Below are 11,012 nucleotides of genomic sequence, written 5' to 3'. Positions count from 1 at the left end.
AGAACAAGGTGTTGAAATTGGAAAGATGCCCGGGCAAAGCTATGACGAAGCTGCCAAAATGGCTGGGAAGTACAGAGGTGTTCAGGCAAAAATTAGGCGTTTGGTTCCAGGATGGATTTACACCCATTGCACGGCGCACATCTTAAATCTGTGAATAATTCATGTATGTAAGGAGCCATTGGTGAGGAATGTAATAAAAACCTTACAGCAAATTTCCTTTATATTTAATTAGACAACAAAGAAATTGAAAGTATTTAAAGAGCACCTTGCAAATGACGAGACCGCAAGAGGAAACATGGAAGGACACCATAAGTTGAAGACGCTTTGTAAAACATGCTGGGCTTTGAGATTCGAATTGCTCTATACTTTCAGAGCGGCATTTCTCAGTGCCCAAACATCATTAGGGGAATAAGCAAAAGATCACGGAGATCCGAAGGCAGGTCCTTAACAAGCCGCTATTGAACGACATGACTTCAGGGTTACCCTGGTCACTGTGGGCATGCATTGTCTGGACTGGTGCAATTGTCGAATCTTCTTCAAAAGAAAGAATGTGATCAGTTTGCAACCATCGAAGAATCCCGTGTTTTCATCCTTCAGCTGAACGATGAAAGAAATGATTCCGATGTGTGGGAATTATTATACGACTCAGTGGTGGAATTAGCTGCATCAATACATGTTGATCCTTCTATGCCGATGAATGGCGCAGCTGCTCGTCAACAGAACAGGCCAAATGTTCCAGCAGCCAGCCCATCTGGCTATTGGAAGCTGAATATGTACTTCCCATTAGTTTACTACCTGATGTCGGAATTAGAAACAGCAGCTCAGCCCCGATACATAGCTCAACATTTGCTCCCAAGGAAAGCCGTTGACATAACACACGAGGTCGGTGCGGAGATTTTCCAGGCATATCAAGACGAAATTTTGGTAACGAGAGACCAGTTCCTATCGGAGATCAGAATATGTAGGAAAAAATGGACGTGACAGGGCAATCCCCAGGATGATCTCTAAGAGACTCTGAATTCAATGAAAAAACACATTTACCTTGGGATGTTTGCTATACTTTTTGTATATGGTTGCATGCCTGTGTCAACCGCTACAGTTAAACGTTCCTTCAGCACCATGCGAAGAGTAAACACATAGCTATGTAACACAATCACAACAGCGAGACTTTCCGGATTCAGATTGCTCAACATTTACAGGGAAAAAGAAACATCTGCAGAAAATGTTTTCGACATATTTACGCGAAGAAATGAAAGACAATGGACATTGCGTTTTAGGACTGATCCGACAGAAACAATTTTATACAATTAGCTTTAGAAAATAATGTGCAAAAAGATAATATGGCTGTAATAACATAAGAATCTTGGATTTTAAATTTATAACGATCATTCATTTCTTTTCCACAATGGTTTCTAAGCTTTTCAAAATAGGAAATATTGTTTTGGGGTGAACACAATCGTTTAAAATAAATGTCCACAATGTCACATATTAACATATATAATTGATGGTGAGATTTATAAGTTGTGATCGAGTTGTCATGGAAATTTTGACACAAAAGTTCAGACGGTAGCGATACCCCATTTTAACCCATTGTAAACAATGGTACGGAAGATCGAGTTTCCGGCTAGGCAATCTTTCTTCCGATGTTTAACTCATTGTGACATGATTTATTCATGTCTAAGTCACCAATGGTCCAGTGGGGAAAGCGGTCCAATGCTTAAAAATATTGTCGTATAGTACCCGAGAAGATATCAAGTGTACAGACCGCCGCAATAAAACTGAAATACTGAAACACAGTTTTTAGCTCTTGAGAGCAAATACTCTTTCAAAGGTGTTCAAACCATTCCGGTCTATTGGATATGAAGGTAACCAGAGCTAACAAAATATTTTAAATGAAAACTTCAAGAATCTTCGTGTCTGAAAACACATGTTTAAGAAATTTAGTATTTGGTAACATTCACAAGTAGTCTTCTACTAAGTTTGTTCAAATCATGCCCCGGAGTCCAAAGACTAGCCAGGGGGGGTATAAAGACTTATTAAGAAAATAGTTTGAAAAAAAGTTTTAAAACTGCAAGGGTTAGGCGTTTGATATGTGGTGTTTAACATTATTCGGTAGTCCTCTTAAAAACGTGGGGGGAAAATCTCCCCTGGGGTAAAAAGTGGGCCCGTTCTGTGGGTAACTTGTTTTCCTTTTATGCGTTTGGTAAAAAATAAAACAACATCTTCCTTACCGCATTGTCGAGATGTTTGCTATTTGGAATGTGTCGTTGTATGATTGTCTTCTACCAAGTGTGTTAAAAAATGCCCCTGCGATCAAAACTGGCCATGTCCAGGCTAACAATATAAAGGAGTGAAACTAAGGATGATATAGACTTATATAGTAAATGACTTTTAACATGTTATCTGAAAATACTTGGGTCAGGGTTTTTATGTTGTTGTTTTTTTGGTCCTCTTCCATATTGTTCTGTACATGAATCTGGTGATAGCATTGGCCATTCCCAAGTGATTACTTGTTTTCCTTATATTAATATGACATCTTAAAAAAAAAAGCTGTACAAATTATTCCCCTAGGGTCAAAACTTGCCACCCTCGGGGGTCAAAATATTTATAAAAACCGCAAGTGTTCCGGTTTTGATATTTGTGGTCCTCTTCTAAATATGTTCATGCCCCTGTGGTCAAAGTAAGCCCCACCTTTAGGGCTGTTTTTCTTTTTTAATTACATAAACAAACATACATTGTTCTGATACTGTCTGAGAACACATAATTTCTGTGTCAAACATATTTTTAAATACATAGATGATTACTGCAGTTATTTCAATTATTTGCAACAATTCTTCTTTCGTCCCAACTGGCTACACCCAATAGGTCACATTTTTAGCTCTACTGATGGTGTGGGTTTATGGTAAGGCTATGTTGGTCGATTTGCGTCGTGTGTCATCTTTTTGCTCATTTCCATTCTAGAGTCACATGTGTGGTATTACCTTGATGAACCTTGAGGAGAACGGTCATCTTTGAAATATTTAAGTCCGGTTTGACTCTGGATTACGTGCGTCAAAAAGCTAGGCCACCGTCTATAATATAAGAGGAACTATGTTACCACTTTAAAGGCCACGTTTATTACTTAATGAAACTTTGTGAGAAAATTATTTATGAAATTATCTCGTTCGAGTTCGAATCTGGATCACTGGCATACAGAAAGTAGGTCAAATCTATGAAGAAGAAAAAGTAACCATTTGAAATTCCATATTTTCATGATAAAACGTAGAAGGAATTATTATATTGACAATATCTAGGCTGATTTCGAAAGTGGTTTTTCTGCGACCAAGAACTAGGTCAACATTTCAAATGTTATAAAAACCACTCTATTGGCCACACATAGGATTTAATCTTGAAACTTGGACAGATTGTTTATCTTTATAATATTAAGTCCGAGTTAGAATCTGTGTCATCGACGTCCCAAAACTAGGAACTAGATCAAATCTTAGAAATCCATTTTAACACTGAATGACTCAAAATTGATGAAACTTGGTCAAAATAACTACTTTGATAACATGTACGCCAAGTTGAAACTTGGTCACATCCGTCGCAAAACTAAGTCCCCTAGTCATCTTAAGAAAACAAAACGTGTTGTCACTGTAGAGTTCTCGTTTCTCAGTCCGAAAAAAGTTACCGGTTTGTTGAGAATGGCCACAAGATTGTTGATGAGATTAGTATTTTATTTGGTTATCAAAATGTTGTGTTTTAAGCGGGGTTGATTTTGTCGTATTTGAATTATCATTGCAATATGATTCTGACAATTGTACCGGTTTGTTTAAAATTAAGGCTCATTGTTTTAGGGACTAGCAAATCTCCTCTTATACCATTACTGAAATGTTTTTTTCAGAAAGGACTTTTATTCTTCTTAACTCAAACTTCTCACGAAAGTTTGGTCCCTTTGGGTCACAGTTGAGCGCCGTAGGGCCATGGTCCTCCTGTGAAGTTCACCTGAAAAAAACTAGCTCATGGTGAGCTTTTGTTTTCATCTTTTGTTTGACGTCCATCGTGCATCGCCTGTCGTCAACATCAACCTTGTGAGAGCTTTTTGTCTTGACGATATCTTGGTGGGGTTCAGAACTAAGCCACCTTTGCTACAAAATAGGTCACTAGGTGAAATGAAAGACATACGTGTGACCACTCTTGACATCCTATCTATTTTAACCAATCCTCATGAATTTTTATAGCATTTGTTCTAATGATATCTCAGCCGAGGCAGACAATGGGTGTATCCATGGACAAACATGGGGAGAATTCTCGTAATATGGCTTTTGTTAAACCTTATAAACACTGGAGCAGTCAAATGTTTCCACAAACATCACAGAACTTTTTGTCTGATGATATCTTGGTCAAGATCAATAATGGTCGCCGTGGCGTAGTGGATATTTTGTCCGCCTAGCGACCGGGAGGAAATGGTTTCGATCCCACATGTTTGAGCGGTGTTAAGATCTCCACCATAGACAACCATAGACAACAAGTACTGGTTCTAGTCACACAAAAAACGGACTCGAGAGCTTTTCAAATAAGCCATAGGTTTCCGATTTAATCTAGCTAAAATAGGATTAAAAAAGGAGGAATGAAGTACAAAATAATTGCTTATAAAAGAAGATAACTACTGCAAATAAAATCCTTGTGATGAACTAGTCCGTTTGTACGCACGTATACATATGTACATACGCATTGACACCTCTTGAATGCAACTTTTCGATATTTTTAACTAAAAATAAGACAATAAGTCCTAAACTAATCGTCCTAAAATGCTCACAGCGTTGAGTCCTAGTGTCGGTTGCAATACCAGAGTCCTTAAAGTAAAAGCTTACGTCATACTTGCAGGTCAAAGACCAACCACATGTACGGTCATAACAGAGTTTGTTTAGTATGTTACCATTGCGCATCTTTTTTTTTATTTATGTGTTAGAAACTAGATTACTAAGATAATTTAAACATAGTTATTTAAACCCTCGATCATTCCAGCCAAACATTCAGGAAACTTGGTCACCACTTTTTTTCAAATATCGGATATCATAGAAAGTCCTTAAAAGTCACAATTAGTGTCCATTGTTAATGATAATAATCGATAAAACGTGTCTAAATGATGTAACGATACAGTTCAAAACTGGGATTCGTAAAGTCAGGCAATACTTCACTAGGTGCAACATGGATTTATTTCATCAAGCAACATCCCTAAGCATATAAGGATAACACGGTAGACTGACAGTATCGCTGCTTAGTGTGTGGAAAGGGCTATTTCTTAAACTCCAATCTCACTCAGCATATGAATACCCACAGTTGAAATATTTGAGGAAATGGATGTGTTATTAGTTTCCACCTCACCCAGCATATGAGGTTTCACACAGGAGTGCGGTCAAACAGTTGCAGTGTTTTTGGAAAAGGCTTTGTAATTAAATGTAGTTCCCCCTCACTAAGCATATGAATGTTCGCATGGAGAGCGGCAACACAATTATAATATTTGTGAACAGTTTTGTGTGTGATCAATGCCCGCCCTACTAAGCATATGATAATTCACACAGGGAGAGGTTGGTTATGTGCAGCGTGTTTTGGTTTTGATAAAGGCTAATCTCAGCAGGCTTATACACGCTGGAGAGAGGACTCGCATTTGCAGTGTGGATAGGGATTTGTCAATAGATCTCAACTAAAACACGCTGGAGAGAGGACTCGCATTTGCAGTGTGGATAGGGATTTGTCAACAGATCTCAACTAAAACACGCTGGAGAGAGGACTCGCATTTGCAGTGTGGATAGGGATTTGTCAACAGATCTCAACTAAAACACGCTGGAGAGAGGACTCGCATTTGCAGTGTGGATAGGGATTTGTCAACAGATCTCAACTAAAACACGCTGGAGAGAGGACTCGCATATGCAGTGTGGATAGGGATTTGTCACCAGATCTCAACTAAAACACGCTGGAGAGAGGACTCGCATTTGCAGTGTGGATATGGATTTGTCACCAGATCTCAGCTAAAACACGCTGGAGAGAGGACTCGCATTTGCAGTGTGGATAGGGATTTGTCAACAGATCTCAACTAAAACACGCTGAAGAGAGGACTCGCATTTGCAGTGTGGATATGGATTTGTCACCAGATCTCAACTAAAACACGCTGGAGAGAGGACTCGCATTTGCAGTGTGGATATGGATTTGTCACCAGATCTCAGCTAAAACACGCTGGAGAGAGGACTCGCATTTGCAGTGTGGATAGGGATTTGTCAACAGATCTCAACTAAAACACGCTGGAGAGAGGACTCGCATTTGCAGTGTGGATAGGGATTTGTCAACAGATCTCAACTAAAACACGCTGGAGAGAGGACTCGCATTTGCAGTGTGGATATGGATTTGTCACCAGATCTCAACTAAAACACGCTGGAGAGAGGACTCGCATTTGCAGTGTGGATATGGATTTGTCACCAGATCTCAGCTAAAACACGCTGGAGAGAGGACTCGCATTTGCAGTGTGGATAGGGATTTGTCACCAGATCTCAACTTAAAGGGACCTGTTCACGAATTGCTAAATTTACAAAATTGACAAATCTGTTTCAGATTTGCAAGTGTTTCTTGAAGTTATGTTGTTTTCGAGGTAACATTAATACTAAACAGTTACCATGCTCTAAAATGTCGATTGCATGCATCTGTTAATGATTTACGAACATGTAAATTATAAAGCGTTACAAACGCGAAACGATTTAATTATAAGGAGTGTTTTATTGTTATCGTTATATGTTGTGAGTCTACTTGGATTGCGTATGTAAAGTATGAAACCCCATATGACGTTTATCAGCACGGATGGCAGAGTGGTTTGAGCGGTAGACTTTTACTCAAAGTGTCAGTGGTTCGAGCCCATGTTTGGATGAGTTTTTTCTCTCCTATTTGTTTTCTTCTTTAATACTGGACTTTTTTCTTTTCCATGTTGACATTCATCGATGTAAAGCTGCTAATGACAAATTTCAAAACATGCCAAAATATGTGAACAAGTCCATGAAGGGGCCTTTTCACAGATTTTGGCATATATTGAAAATTGTCATTAAATGCTTTATATTAATAAATTTAAAAATTGGACCTAAAAATTTCCAGTAAAAACAAAAATACAAAAAAAGAAAAGTAACCCTAAACTGGGCTCGAACCACTGACACTTGGAGTCCTGGAGTAAAAGTCTTCCGCCTTCACCACTCGGCTATCCGTGCTCATGCTACGAAAAATGTATTTTTAACTTTCTATTAGCAATCATCGTAGTTAAACAAACTTTAACGACAACAACATAACTTTCCAAATTATTCAATCGTTTCGCGTTGCAGCGCTTTATAATTGTCAGGTTTTCAAATCGGCAAAAGATGCATGGTTAATGGATATTTTATAGCTTGGGAAATGAGCAGTATTACTGTTTCCTCACAAATATCATAACTTAAACGGAAAAGTTGCGAATCTGATACAACTTTTTTTAATTGTGTCAGTTTACCGAAACGTGAAAAGGCCCATTTAAGGTGCACATAACGTTTTTTAAGGAGAGCGGCTGCAAAAACAGTGTTTTTGGCATAAGCTTTTAAATGCATCCTTCCTGAAAGTGCATGCGAAGAACCATAGTTTGGAAAACCTTTCAAATGTTCCATGTTCGGGATCGAGTTACGCCAGAAAGGATATCTGGATTGACATATACAGAGCCACAATAACGAGTGCAGATATGAGTGCCTTGTCTGCAAGAAGAATTGTTTGAAACTTAAACATATACTTATTAAGTTTGTTTGCTATAAGAATCAATGTATTAAGGCTCAATTTTATTCAATTCAAACTTGCTTTATTTTGTAGATATATGTAAAATTTATATTCTTAATACCTTTAAGTTAAAGTAATGTCCAATTCCACTGTCGATGGATTATGTACTGTAATTTATATGCACAATGAGAATGAAGTAGGGATTATTATTTATGCATTTTCAAAGTTTATCCTATTATATATATCATCGAGGTTGCAGAGTCCTTTCTGAAAAAATAATGCGACAAGTGCCTACATGGCTGTGTGTTGTGCTCGTAAAAATCCCATTTCACGTCATTGTAATTCATATAATAATAGCGTTCAATTTTGGGATACGCATGAAAATGGTTATACAATTGTGTTTTTGCATAACTAGACATAAATATTAATGGATCTACATATATGAAACTATTGAAAAGAACGCGTGCGTGGTAGTGTTACTGTGTTTAAAAAAACGATGGTTGAATACATAGACTGTAAATAAAATATACAGAAACTTTAACATTCAAGATTCAAGTTCAACAAGCGTTCGATATCATCGTAAAACTGAAGACCTAAGTAACCGAATTTATTCTAGAATTAAAACGGTTCACGTGATCGAGTAAAATAATTTGAAGCTTCTCCTTCATCTCCGGAGACAGTTTACAAAACCTGGATTCCGAATAACGTTCAAGTATAGAAAAGGTCAAGCAATTGTATACAACGTGGATTTTTTGTTTATTTATTTAATAGAATGGCGTTTGTGTGTATAAGAAATCATCGCAACTAGACCATAATTATTCACTTACAAAGAGTTGTTTTATGATTAAAACTTTAAAGTCACTCAGCGAAGAGTTTTAGTATTGAAGAGTGCAGCTGTGAAAAAGTGATAATGAAGGAAATTTCTACACATAAACTACTATTACACTGTGCAGATGGTAAGAAAAAATAATTAACAGTACCAACCTTTCAAAATGATGAGACAACTTGTTCTAAACCACAAACTAGATTAATTTAGTGATAATATTTCCCGTATGTCACAGCCTCAGTAAGTCTTGTTTTTTGTCTTTGTGTGCAATTAAGAAGAACATTCAAAAATATTAAAGGTATAATACGTTTACATAACGTTTCAGCCTAAATGCACAAATTTGATTATGTATTCAATAATATGGAATCTTGGCTATTGCATCAATGATTTTAAGATTGCATATGTTAGAAGTAATCGACGGTAAGATTTGTATTCGTCATGCATATTTAACTTTAACTATTTCCTATGGTATAAGTTATGGTTATACATTTGTGGAGGAATACATTTTTGCAGAATCGCGTTTTATTGCCCGATTTATAAACTGATGCGAAATATGTTATAAATAAACATACAACCTACTCGCCGTCTAAAATAAATCGTATCTTTAAAACAATTCCGGTCCTTAGTTCCACCGCGGACTTAACATTACAAACCAATTTGTTCGCGTAAGTTTTGTCAAAGATCTGTTTGTCTATACACACTCGTCTAATTTGACACGGGGGATGTTGTACAATCTGTTAGGTACGCGTATAGTTATTTTTAAGTATATGTAGTATTTAAATATTGTTTGAAGCGATTTTGTTAGTGTCTTTGTAAGATCATAGGTATTATCCATTTTCCAATCCGCATTAGGCGTAGCGTGGAAAACAAGGACTTTTTGAAACCGCGATATTAAATATCGCCCTTTACCGTCTTTACCCGGTGACGGTACTTTTCAGTTATTTTTCTTCTCATTTCTGTTTCAAATAACTTTCTTTGAACCGTAAGTCTAGTTGTCATTTCGCCATTTCAAATTACTACTATTTAGCATTCCCAAGTTCTTTATTTGTCATTTCCTTTACCCATCCGTATTTATTGCATGATTGAAGTCAAATGAGGTCAAGACGACAGCTGCAGTCCCTATTAAGACTAGTGATGGTGATTTAATGAATGTTTCTAAATGAATTACGTCATAAAATATGTAAATATCCAGCATGGCGGACAAACACAAATTCCGAAATAAGTAGGAGTGATTTTTGTTATTTATAACGAAAGTATTAATTATAATGATACAATGCATTTATTTATCATAAGCTTATACAATCTGAATACATGTATAACTACAACATGTCATCGCATTAAAGTGTTAACAACGCTTTGCTTTAAACACATATTGTAACAAAATAGTTAACGTAGTTCCATGACAATATACAAGGCCATAGCAGTATTAATGGAACATTTCACTTCCGATCCAAAAGCACTTTTACCAGTCAGGAAGACACAAACTTGATATTGACATGGCTCTTCATCTGTTCTTAATAATGTATAATGTTTAGAGGCTCGACAGGTCACTATCATGCCATTTGGCTATTAGTTGGTGTTTTCTATTGAGTATGATCAGTAGGTGTTTTGGCTTCACGTTTGCTTGTTTTTGGCCTGGGGCGTAGCCCTAAGGCCATAGTAACGATATCAATTTCTGAGCCTATCCGAATTGGCTGGCCGCCAAAAAACCAAATTCCCAAAAGTCCGATTTACCACTTAATTCATGCACAATAAAAGTAGTTCTTCGCATATCTCAATAACCCGCCGTGTAAATACAGAACATCACTATATAACATGACAGTGTCATAAAAAATGTAAAAAAAATATTAATGAAGCAAACTTGCTTAGCATTTGCTACGACATAGTTTTAATTGTTTACATATTCATGCGGTAATAAGTTCCTCACTTGACGGTCTAGGCCGAAACGATAAGAGTGTTTACGGAGACAATAAGAAGAATTTTTTCTGAGACATTTTTAAGACATTATATTTCGTATTTATAAACATCTTCTAAAATAGTGTTATTTTATTTTGCGTTAACAAGACATTCCAGAAAAAAGACAAGTAATATTTACGTTCATTCTTGGAAATAGACGAAGTAACCGGACATGGTATTTCACTCCACATATCGAGCGCGCAAATCGAGCGCGAAAAGTTCTACGTGAGACAAAGTACACAATCTGTACACCGTTCTTTCTCAGGGTAAGTGGATTTTCTTTTGTATAGTTGAACAAAAGGTTATCGTTTCCACCACCATTATTGTGTAGTCCTTCACCGTATATGTGCACTGTAGTATATACACAAATATTGTCTTTTCTTACAGTCTTTGAGCTTCTGCACTCAATTGTTAGGGTCAATCCGTATAAATTGGGACAAAGTGAGAAATTCGGACAATACTTCTTCCCAAGCCC

The sequence above is a fragment of the Dreissena polymorpha genome, chromosome 3, assembly GCF_020536995.1.
Source record: "Dreissena polymorpha isolate Duluth1 chromosome 3, UMN_Dpol_1.0, whole genome shotgun sequence".
In the NCBI taxonomy this organism is placed as follows: Eukaryota; Metazoa; Mollusca; class Bivalvia; order Myida; family Dreissenidae; genus Dreissena; species Dreissena polymorpha.
Note: the sequence above shows the minus strand (reverse complement) of the source record.